Source organism: Lolium rigidum, chromosome 2, assembly GCF_022539505.1.
Source record: "Lolium rigidum isolate FL_2022 chromosome 2, APGP_CSIRO_Lrig_0.1, whole genome shotgun sequence".
NCBI lineage: Eukaryota > Viridiplantae > Streptophyta > Magnoliopsida > Poales > Poaceae > Lolium > Lolium rigidum.
In genome coordinates, this window is record NC_061509.1 from 71578760 (window position 1) to 71590864 (window position 12105).

Below are 12105 nucleotides of genomic sequence, written 5' to 3' on the forward strand. Positions count from 1 at the left end.
TCATATCGTATTACCTAATTGTTAAACTAAGGCAATATATGTTGCACCATTCATGACGATACTTTATCTTGAAAAGATTGGTATGATCTCATGAGACTTATTCAGCTACAACTTGTTTCTGTTGTTTTTGTCCGTCCTTTGTTATTTTGTTCTGAATGCGTTAATCTGTGACTGTTACTCTATCCAGTTATTGTCATGGCTGCAATGAGTAGCAATCTGGGCGGCTTAGCTCTAGGTAGGCCTGCTAATACACAACCAAATCGTACTGAGAGTGCCTTGTATGCTGCTGAGTGGACTTGGAGCATATGCGGACAAGTTTCCTTGTTTGAGTTCTTTGTTTATGCAGAGCAATGTAAGATTGCAACTTTCTTCGAGTTTATTTTACATATAACATTTGGAAAAGTGGCAAAGCTAAACACCTCACTCGATATACCCTCGATACTAGTTTTAAGTCAACAGGCAGCCAGTATGCCAGGAACAAACTTGAAGGTCATCTTGTACCCTTTGCTTCCAGAGCAAGTGTTTTTGGTACTTGACAGTTAACTTTTTCCCTGCGAGATTTGCATACTGTGAAGTCTCACATATTTCCTCTATTGTTTCCCTTCAGGTTCACTGACAAGAATAACTGAACCAGTAGGGCTATCCTCTCAGGATATCAATGCACCTGGGTTGTGCATCCCTTTGGTGCAGTTTTGACACCTACATTGGCTTTACCCTTGGAAGCTCTTGGAAGGTAAATACAATGTGAACCGTCCGATGATCCATATCTGGAACTAGGGGATAATTTCAACTAGCAGTGGAACAACCTGTGCACTATATGTAGAAAGATAGAATTGGGTGGGATAGGTCACAATGGTGCCTTCCCTGTAATCTCATATATATAGGCAAATACAAGATTTACAATAACTACCATAATGGCCTCAATCTCCTATAAACGGAAGGCTCAAGATATGGTGTTAAGCGCTATTGATATTCGGTTAATGACTCCGATATCATCTGTTAATGACATCGATATCCTAGGGATACTCAGTGGCCTAACACTCCCCCGCAGTCGCAGCGGGAGACTGACGGACGTTGAGACTGGACCGAAAATCCAGAAACAATGGCGACGCGAGTCCCTTGGTGAAGATATCAGCAAATTGGCGCGATGATGGTACGTGGAGAACACGCACTTGACCAAGTGCCACTCGATCTCGAACGAAGTGTAGATCAATCTCGATGTGCTCGGTGCGCTGATGCTGAACCGGGTTTGTAGACATGTAGACGGCGCTAACATTGTCACAAAATACGACGGTGGCCCGAGGGAGAGATCGATGAAGCTCCGCCAAGAGTTGTCGGAGCCAAGTAGACTCAGCGACGGCGTTGGCGACTGCACGGTACTCCGCTTCAGCGCTGGAGCGGGAGACGGTATGTTGGCGCTTGGAGGACCAAGACACCAAGTTGTCGCCGAGGAAGACGCAGTAGCCCGAAGTAGAACGCCATGTGTCGGGGCAGCCGGCCCATCCGCATCCGTGTACGTGATCATCGAATCAGCGACGGATGGCATGAGCTGGAGGTCGTGGCCGAGGGTGCCCTTGACGTAGCGAAGAACACGCTTGATCAATGCGAGATGCTGATCTCGCGGATCATGCATGTGAAGACAGATTTGCTGCACGGCGTACACGATGTCGGGACGTGTGAACGTAAAGTATTGTAAATCACCGGCAAGGCTGCAATACTCCGTAGGATCGGCGACGGGAGAGCCAGTGGTGGAGGCGAGCTTGGGCGCGGAGTCGATGGGGGTCGATGAGGACGTGCACGCTGTCGTGCCAGCGCGATCCAGAATTTCAGCGGCGTACTTCTGCTGGGATAGGAACATCCCAGAGGAAGTGCGGGTGATCGCGATGCCGAGAAAGTAGTGGAGATCCCCCATGACCATCATGGCGAACTCGGAGTTGAGAGTCGTGATGATGCGCTCGAGAAGGGGCGTCGAGGAGCCCGTGAGAACGATGTCGTCGACGTATAGGAGCAGGTAGGCCGTGCCGAGCGTGTTGTGGAGCACGAAGAGGGAGGTGTCAGACTTGGAGCAAGTGAAGCTGATGGTCCCAACGAAGGAGGCGGAGCGCTGGTACCACGCGCGCGGAGCCTGCTTCAAACCGTAGAGGGAGCGGTTGAGACGGCAGACATGGTCCGAGCGGGTGGCGTCGATGAAACCCGTAGGCTGTCGGCAGTAGACGGTCTCGGACAACGTTCCATGAAGGAAGGCGTTCTTGACATCGAGCTGGCGGAGGCGCCTGTGTCCATGACCCACTCGGTAGGAGGGGGCTGAAGGCTCATGGCGTTGAGCTGGTTGATGAGGGTGGCGGCGTCCATGATGGAGAGTCGGCGTACGGTGCGGTTGGTGCAGGGGCGTAGCCGTACGGGGCAGCGGTGGGCGTGGTGTTGTAGTAGCCAAGAGCGGGCGCCGCTGCCTGCGGGGACGCCATGAAGCCGTGCGCCGCGGGACGAGGAGGTGCCGCGCCGGGACGCGGTCCGAGGATGCCCGTGCCCATGGGGTACATGTAGATGGACCCCGTCCACGGGTTGTAGGGCGTGGGAGCGGCTGGTGCACCACCAGGTGTTGCAGGGGTGCCGTTGACCTTCCTCTTCTTGCCCTTGGATCGGCCGCCATTGGGGTTGAACGGCGGTGGTGCAGGGACCGGGGGGGCGTAGGCCGGAGGGGGGCCATAGCCGGTGGCGGAGGACGAGGAGGTGCAGGGCCACGATACCTAGGGGCGCCACCACCGCCCGTGTTGGTGTAGAGGGCAGCAGGGGCCGAGGCGCGGTGTCCGTGGTGCGGCTTGAGCTCCTGTAGGAGGAGCATGTTGCGCAGCTGGAGGAAGGAGGGGAACGGGGTCAGCAGCGGGACGAGCGCGGCGATGTGGTCGTAGTCGGAGTCGAGACCCTTGAGGACGTTCCAGACGAGGGCATCATCGGCGACGGGGGCGCCGACATCACCGAGGGCGTCGGCCACGGTTTTTTGCTCGAGGCAGTAGGTCGTGATAGACTTACCCTCCTGCTCGATGTTGCAGAATTTCTGGCCGAGGTAGCCAGCCCGGGCCTGCTGGTTGTCGTGGAAAAGGGCGACGATGCGCTGCCAGATGGAGTAGGTCGTGGTGGGTTCTCCATCACCATGTCGGTGATCTCGAACGTGATGGAGCCGTAGATCCAGCGCAAAACGGTGGCGTCCATGCGCAACCACTCGTCGTGATCGGCGGGCGGCGTGGCCGTGGTGAGGTGGTCGGCGAGGGCGTAGGTGGTGACGGCGATCTGCACCATGTTGTTCCAGCGGGTGTAGTTCGAGGCCTTGAGGTCGAGGGTGACGGGGATGAGTGCCTTGATGCTCTGGATGTTGGTGGCCTGGGCCCAAAGGGCGGCGAAGGGAGAGGCGTCGGCGTCGGACATGGTGGGGGAGGAGGGGCGGCGGCGCAGGGGAGGAGCCCTAGCGCGGCGGCGGTGATAGGTGAGGGCGGCGGAAGCAGAGGATTGTTTGGCTGATACCATGTAGAAAGATAGAATTGGGTGGGATAGGTCACAATGGTGCCTTTCCTGTAATCTCATATATATAGTCAAATACAAGATTTACAATAACTATCATAATGGCCTCAATCTCCTATAAACGGAAGGCTCAAGATATGGTGTTAAGCGCTATTGATATTCGGTTAATGACTCCAATATCATCTGTTAATGACACCGATATCCTAGGGATACTCGGTGGCCTAACACTATACATGATTAAATCATCTAAATGTGGTATGTTCTGTTCCGTGATGCAGTTCACAAGAGGTCTGGCTGTGACCAACTGACCATTAAAAAACTGCTCTTAGTTCTGGTTAGACAGTTCCTGATGCTTTTCTGGCTCTGCAACGTCAGTGGTTAATCTTCCATGTTATCGTTGAACTTGGTGTAGCTTTGTATAGTGCTTAGGCTGTGGTGAATCGCTGCTATCGATCCATGGATAAACCAGATGAAAGCGCATGTAAACGTCTGTATTTTTTCGTGTGTGGAGCTAAACACTGAAAACTGGTTTGGCTTCTGCTTGCCGTTTGCTAGTTTACACGTCTTCACCAGAGATACTTCTGATTTGGAAGCTATACCAGTATAAACTTTTGCGACTGAATTGTGGGACCCCTCCTGTAGAGGAAGGAACCCTTCAAAAATAAGCGTATGCTGCTTATTGTGGCGTGCACACGGTATTCTTTAGTAAAAGGCGAAAGAATAGTTCGCTTTGTGCTCACCACGCAGCTGCGTGCCTCTCTCGATGCAGCCTGGCCGCCATCTTATAGAGATCCTGGCGAGCGCTCTCTGTCTGCGCTAGCGGTGTGGGACTAAAAACGGGAGCTGAATCGAGAGTCTCCACGGCAGCGCGAGTGGGCTGCGACACTATTGGGCCTGGGCCTCCAGGATAAGGAAAGCGCAGACTCTGGCACTTTGAATGTGATGATGATATAACCTTCATGACCAAGTGACACCGCATATAAACGGTCTGCTTCGGAATTTCTGGTGGGGATGTAAAGATGGGAAGAGACGTACGTGTTGGGTGGCGTGGGAGGATATGACCAAACCGAAGCACCTCGGAGGGATGGGCTTCCGGGACATAGAGTTGTTCAATCTTGCTCTCCTCGCCAAGCAAGCATGGAGGATGTTACAGGAGCCGAGCTCCTTGAGTGCGCGGATCCTAAAGGCCGTGTATTTTCCAGAAGGAGAGTTCCTGGAAGCGGAGCTGGGATCGTCTCCCTCGAAAATCTGGCGGGCCATACTTGATGGAAGAGAGGTTCTACAGCAGGGTTTAATTAAACGCATTGGCACAGGTGAGGAGACAAATATTTGGGACACGAACTGGGTGCCCAGGGATGGCTTCCTACGCCCTGTGACTTGTGCACTGGAATCAGGAGATATAGAAAAGCCCCAGCTGGTTAGTGAGTTGATTGATAATATGAATGGGACGTGGAATCAGGAGAAATTAGCTCAAATATTTCTGCCTATGGATGCTGAAGCTATAGCTAGTATCCCGTTGAGCACCCGACGACAGTGCGACTTTTGGGCATGGCACCATGAGCGTACTGGAATTTTCTCGGTAAGGTCGGCATATCGCATGCTGGTTCATACAAGGGAGAAACGGACAGCGTGGCTGGACAGTAATGCATCTGTCTCAAATGTTAAGGATGAAGAAAAAAGCTGGACGATGCTTTGGAAGACCAAAGTGCCTTCGAAACTGAAGGTATTTTTGTGGCGGTTAGCGCGGCAGTCTCTACCCACTGCTGATGTTTTGCACCACCGCAATATGGCCACTCAGGATTTATGTATAGTTTGCGGAGAGCATGATTCGTGGCGACACTCATTGATTGAGTGTCATCAAGCAAGAAGTGTCTGGGCTCTGGCGCCGGAGGAGGTTAGCGACTATGTGCACAATCTCAAGGAACCGCATGCACGTGGTTGGCTGGCGTCGATGCTCGGGGATCTCGCCAGAGAGGAGTCGACAAGGGTGGTTGTCACTTTATGGGCATTGTGGCATGCTAGGAGGAAGATCATCCATGAAGGACAATATCAAAGTCCGCTGTCTACACATTGTTTTGTTGACAGGTTCATTGCCGACCTTGGTCAGCTTGAGAGTAGCAGGGTGGCTGCTCCGGCGGTCAAGCCAGCTGGTCCGAGATGGATTCCCCCGCCAAGTGGCCTAGCCAAGGTCAATGTCGATGCTGCTGTCTCAAAGAACACTAATGTTGCGGCAATTGCAGCTGTAGCTCGTGATGCATCTGGTGCCTTTCTCGGTGCATCAGCAGTGGCGATGAGGGGAGCAAATGATCCTGAAGTGTTGGAGGCTCTGGCGTGCCGGGAGGGCCTGGCGCTGGCGGCCGATCTCCTCCTGAGGCGCGTGAGAGTGGCTTCGACCGCCAAAATGCCATCCGGAGCATCCATGGACTCGGGAGGGGAGCGTATGGTCACATTGTGATGGAGCTCAAGGCGAGGGCGACGGGGTTCCAGGAAGTTCAGTTCGTCCACGAGGGTCGTTCGTCGAACGGCGACGCGCATGGTCTGGCCAGAGGATCAGTGTCTCGAGATATTGGCCGGCATGTGTGGTTCCAAACCCCACCTGAAGGTGTTTGTATGAGTTATGATATTGTTTGAATAAAGGGGGTGGTGGTTGTCTCAAAAAAAAAAAAAAAAAAATGACCAAGTGACACCAAAAAAGGAGGCTCAAAAAGAAAAGTGACACCAAAAAAAAATCCATGTGTGCAACTAAGAAGAACAGTTGAGGAATGACAGAAAAGTAAGAAAGCATTGTCTGTGTGATTTCTCTCACTAGGCTAGTCAGGATGGCAGAGAAATAAGTTAATGTAGGTAACAACATCGGCATGATACTGCGTGACTTGCAGTTTCTCCTGTCTGTGCACCATAGCAAATCAGTGAAGGCGATATCACGTGTGACTATTTCTCCGTCGAGAGCTAAATTTATTCTTAGTCGACTAATGCCATGAATTCTCAGTTGCAACTCATGACTAGCACGAATCACGATGTAAATCAAATATTGTAGGATTTAACTGAGCATGAAGCTAGTTCCCAGCTAGCTGAGAACTAACAAATCTCATATTTGTCAGTGTTAGTGCTTTCTACCAATGTGCTTGCAGTATTTCTTTACACAACACTTCACCATTGTATGTTTGAGGATGTGGTTCTTAACCGGTGTGCATCTTTCCCCCTCCCCTCTCGAGTCGCACGCGTGGGCGACCCTGGGAGGCCAAACCCTAGCCAACTAGCACCTCCCTCCCTACGCCCCCTGGCTGTCGCCGCCGACGGTGGTGGCGGCACCCGTGTCCGTCGAAGGCGACAAGGAGGAGTGAGCGCGAGCCCCGATGAGCCAACTTCGTGCAGAGGAGGGCGTCATCGGGCTGAGCACATCAGTGAAGTCTGTAGCTACACGACGAGGTACATCCAATCGATCTTGAGGAGTTGGAGGCAGGGAACGGTGGAGCAGCTCAGTGTGGGCAGGGCCTTGGAGGTGTCGGCGCAGAGGCGTCGGCGCGTACGTTGTCGTCATCTCCTAGGCCATGGAGGTGGCCGGATGCACCACGGAAGTGCCCTGGTGCTAGTTCCTGGAGGCGGCATGGTTGCGGAGGAGCAGCGCAGGGGACCTTACGCGTGGCAGAGCGGCCCAGATCTGGGCCCATCTGGGCCCAATCTGGGTTCGAGGGCTGCGGATGTGCGTTCCCTTGAGCGTGACAGCAACAGCACGACTGGTCTTCATCCGGGTTGGAGATGGCATGAGTGCGGGGTAAAGGGATGATCTCGTTCGTGTGGGTTGTGGTGTACCACGACATTCGGCAACGACGATGAGGTGCTGCAGCAGCGGCGGTGTGAACAACATGGACAGTTGCCCCATTCCGGTGGCCTAGGTGGGAGGTGAGGTGTGCGACACCACATGCAAAAGTGTTGCCTCGTCTTCGGTCGGGGCCTGTGACGACGGCGCCCGTGGGTGTCGTTCCCCTTCTTGGAGGCATCACAGATGTGTGTCGACCCTTCAGCCACTCTTTCCCTGGTTTGGTTGATGTCTTCGGGTGAAAGCCTAGTCCGGAGTTGGATCGACGCGATGGTGGCGTCCTAGACGTCGTCACTCTGTTGAGAGCATCGTGTTTGGATACATGGCGTGGAGGTTCCAGGTTGCCCTCCTCTGGTGCTCGCTGCGCTTCAAGGCTGATCTTCGGGGTGCAATGCACGCCATTGCCGGCGAGTCCAAGATGATGCCTTCTCGGGACTGACCAATTTCCGCGATCTTTCTCTTTTCGATGGTGCGTCGACAAGGAGAGTCCTTTTGGAGTTGCTGTTCTTTGGAGGCGTCTGGCATCGGTCGAGACACGGCTTTGTGGTCTAGCTTAGGACAAGTTATTTCATGTTGTGTTATTTTGTCGGTGGTGGCTAGTTGACTAGCCGGTGTGAAGTTGTTGCTACGCTCGTTTCTTGTAGCGACTGGTAGTGTTTTTGTACTCAAACCTCTGCCTTCTATAAAATATGGTATGCTACTCTCGAAAATAAAGATGTGGTTCTTGGTTGTTGATCTAGCCAACATGATTGATCATATGTACCTTAACCATACATATGTTATTTTCATCTAAAAGCCCATACATATGTTACTCCGTATTGAGAATGTGTATTCTGGTGTTTGGATTACAATTCCACCATTGGCCAAGGATAAAGAGGATTGCAGTAAGCTAGGATATAAACAACAAGAGGTAAAAGATACTACTGAACATTCAGATTCATTCAGATCCTGAGGTGTTGGAGTGCAGAGGTCCCGTCGAGACCCTTGGCCATGTGGTGCTTCACCAGATCCGCCACCGTGGTGCTCTTGTACCGCGCCTCGCCATGGTCGCCGGTGACCATCGGCGTGAGCACCTTTGTGGACGTGTCTGTCCGCAGGAAGCAGGCGACGGAGACCCTGGGCCCCACGCCGCTGGCCACCACGCGGTGCTCGACGCTCCTGAACCTGTCGTTGGATACCAGCTGCAGGTAGTCGCCGACGTTCACCACCAGCGCCCCAGGCACCGCCGGCACATTCACCCAAACCGCAGGCTGCTTGCTGCCGTCGTCGTTTTGGCGGTCGACGAGTACCTGGAGGCCGCCGACGGCGTCTTGGAGGAGCACGGTGAGGAAGCTTGGGTCCGAGTGGCCGCGGCTCCGGGCACGCCAGGGTGAGCCGCGGCTCCGGGCACGCCGGGTAGTAGTGCCCCACGATGCTCAGCCCGTCCAGGCAGTCCTGCTCGAGGAACCTCGGGTCCAGACCCAGCGCCTCCGACAGCAGCTCGAGGAGCGCGCGCCCGAGCTCCCGCACCAGCCTCGCGTACTCGGGCGCGACGGCCCTGCACGCCGGCGGGATCTCCTCCGGCGCCGGCGCCGGCGCCGTCTCCATGAAGAGGGTGTCGCGCCAGCTGGCCGCCGGCGACTGGAACAGGTCGAAGTTGCTCTTGTACTGCACGCGCCGCCCGGGGTCCCGGGTGTAGTATGGCGCCTTGGCCTCCGCCGGCAACTCGTGGAACCGGCGCACGCACGCGAGCATGTCCGTCATGGCTGACTGCGGCACGCCGTGGTTCACCACCTGGAAGAAGCCCACGGTTTCCGTGGCCGCCTTCACCTGGGCCACCAGCCCCGCTCGGTCGCCGGCTGCGAGGTCGATGACCGGGATGGTGAAGTGCTGCTCGTGATCAAGGTGATGAGGTGGACATGCATCAAGAAGAAGGGATTCGGGCGGATGGTGGAAGATGGAAGGTACGGCGGTGACGCCTGCGTCGACGAGGCCTTTGACGCCGGCCTTGGTGTCGTCGAAGGCCTTGAGGGCGCGGAGGCGCTCATGATCGGACGCCATGGATTATGTGCACAACTGTCCATACGTACGGCGGTGCACTGATATAGTTTTAGTTCAGTTGTGGTGTGTGGAAGTAAGGCGTGGCTGTTTGCTGACCGTATGTGCATGCAACCAAGATGGCTGCTGCCGTATCTAAAGGTATAAACGATGCCCCCCATAGGGGACCTTTAAGGTTATCCACGCATGCCGCGCGTTGTGGGAGGGCTGGACGAGTGCTTTGCTTCGTTTCATGATTGGGCCACACATCCGCGCGTCGTTGGTTCAGCTTGAGGGGAAAAAAAAATCGTAAGGGGAGGGGAAAAAGCGTTCGCAAGCCAGGGGTGGAAACCCTATCCCCCCCCACCCCGCCTCTCCGTCGTCCTTCCCCGCTCGCTGCTCTCCCAGCTCGACCGCATCACCTCTTCCCCTCCGGCCATGACGAGCTCTGCCCTCTCCGTCGCGAGCGGCGGCGGTGCATCTCAGCGGAGATTCCAGGAAGACGCAGGTCTGAGCTCTCCTCTTCTCCGCCGACCTGTGCCGCTGTTTTCAGCTGCCGTAGGCGCCTCCAGTCTCCATCGCAGCCGCCTCTGGTTCCTACTTGTCCCCAAATCCCATCTTATCTATCGTCTCTCTTCCTACTCAGATTAGCCCAGGTGAGCGAGGCCATGGCGACACAGAAGGACGCCGCCGTACGAATTGACGACGAGGCAAAACCCTAGGCCGTGAACACGTGCGAGTTCAATAGGAGGCGCAAAACTCTGGTCCGAGCTGCAGCGTCCTTGCTGCTGCATCAGCCATTTGCCAGCGGTACTGCGTGTATTCGTCACCGCAGGTCACCTCTCCAGCCATGTGCAAGGTAAGTCATAGCTAATGCCTTATCTCTTCACTGCTTTCTTGCTATTCTTCGCTTGTTCTTACCAATACTGATTGCTATTTTAATGCTTCTGGGGTGGATCCAGGTAAAGATAGTCATGAACATGTCCAGATTTTAACTCGGTTACCCCCCATTTGGCATCTGGGGCAGAGGCATGTCTGACAATTCAAACAATAAGTTTATGCTAGCCTGTTGCTATCTCCTACAATATGGAGGAAGTACTCTTGAACATTGGGAGTTTGAGAGTGCGCTGCATATTATTTGGTAGGCTGTAAGACTACTTCTCTAATATTCAATGGTTATGTCTATTTCGAATCAGTATATTGATGTATAATTCTGCATTGCAAGGTGTGAAAAAGAATAGAGTGAAGAATTGAAGAGGATCATGCAATCAGTCAGCACTCATCAATGATAAAGGAGACAGGAGGCAGTAGGTATATAATTCTACTTTGATCACACGTCTTTTTCAAAACTGATTTTAGTACTGGAAACTGCATTTTTTTCATATATACTCCTTGTGTATTGAGAAATTCTTAGTGTTAAGCTTCTTAGGATATTATGTTTTTGGGGTATTTATAACTGGAGGGGATCCAACTACTGAAAATTACTAGAAAATTATAATCATATTGGTGCAAGTTATCCCCACGGTAATGGCCGTTAAGAATTGCAAGTGAACTCTATCGATAAACTCAATCACTTAACATACATATATTTTTGGCTTAGCTGAGCTTATTCCCAAGTAAATTGAGCTTGTATTCTCCTTGATATATGTAGGCTTAAAACCTTTAAAAATCTTTTTTATTTCATGTATTCCATATGCAGCAAGCTCGTATGATGCAAAGTTTAGTAAATAGAGATCCATGCCACCTGTTCCAGTTGTGGTTCTGTTTCTTACCTAAATCATTACTTCCAGTTATGTTGACAAGCTCATCTTTGTATTCAGGGCACTATTTTTGTGGATTTATCCATATATTATAGAGGATGGTGCACTACTGAATACAATCAGCGGCTATCTCCTGTTGGATTTCTTCTCATCCGACATATGAGGTCCATTTTATGGATCAGTTCTCTGTGTGGCAGTAATTCAAGGCCAAATATGTATCATGTTTCTTCAATGCATGGAAAGTATTTCTTTTTGCCTTTTTATGTTTGAACATTCAGAGAAAACTTCATACATTTTATTGCTGCATTGCTAGATTTCTTTTAGGAGAAAATATAATTTGGTTTTATTTATTTTTCATGTATAAAGTTTGTGGCAATAACTCGTGAATAGTAACATTTTGGTATAGTCAAAGTTCTGGATCAAAAACTTTAGGATACCTATCATTTTAGTTTACCTTGCTAGATTAGGCTGATTAGTATTGTTGTTTTCTTGCAGGTGTGCTTCTCATTCTTTTGTTGCTATGTACACTCGCCCAGGTGTGCTTTTCAAGGTTTATATTATTCTAATTTGTGGTTATTGATTTTGTCTTCTGGTGTCAAACAGCAATTAGCAGAGTGGTTTGGGGAAGTTGAGTAGCCAGTTTAGCTTCCGCAATTCATGTGTATTCCTTATGCTCTGTCATGCACACAAGATTACCTTTCCTGAATTTAGCTCCAACCAACAGTAAGTATTGCATCTAGCTTTAACAATTTTGCAATTTATGGATTGAAGGAGATTAAGAAGTTTCTAATTCATGATTACCTCATTCGTTTCTCTCAAATTCCATTTACTTGTGAGGTCACCATGCTTTCTGTTTTTTCCTTTTTAAATAGTTATGATGCATTCCGTCTCTCCCTCATGCGGCTCTGGCTGGCATGGCCTCGCTCGCCTCGGTTCGTCGGCTCCGGTGAGGCGGGTGAAAGGATACGGATGTCGCCTAGAGGGGGGGTGAAT

At 52.0% G+C, this 12105-nt stretch overlaps 1 non-coding gene and 1 pseudogene across 1 annotated transcript; both read right to left on the minus strand.

Annotated features, from left to right (window-relative positions):
* Window positions 1–4145: 4145 nt before the first annotated feature.
* LOC124693672 lies at window positions 4146–4265 on the minus strand. Its single transcript, XR_007000141.1, has one exon. It is a non-coding gene; the product is annotated as a U5 spliceosomal RNA (small nuclear RNA).
* A 4012-nt stretch (window positions 4266–8277) lies between these two features.
* LOC124686699 lies at window positions 8278–9376 on the minus strand (annotated as a pseudogene).
* Between the last annotated feature and the right edge of the window lie 2729 nt (window positions 9377–12105).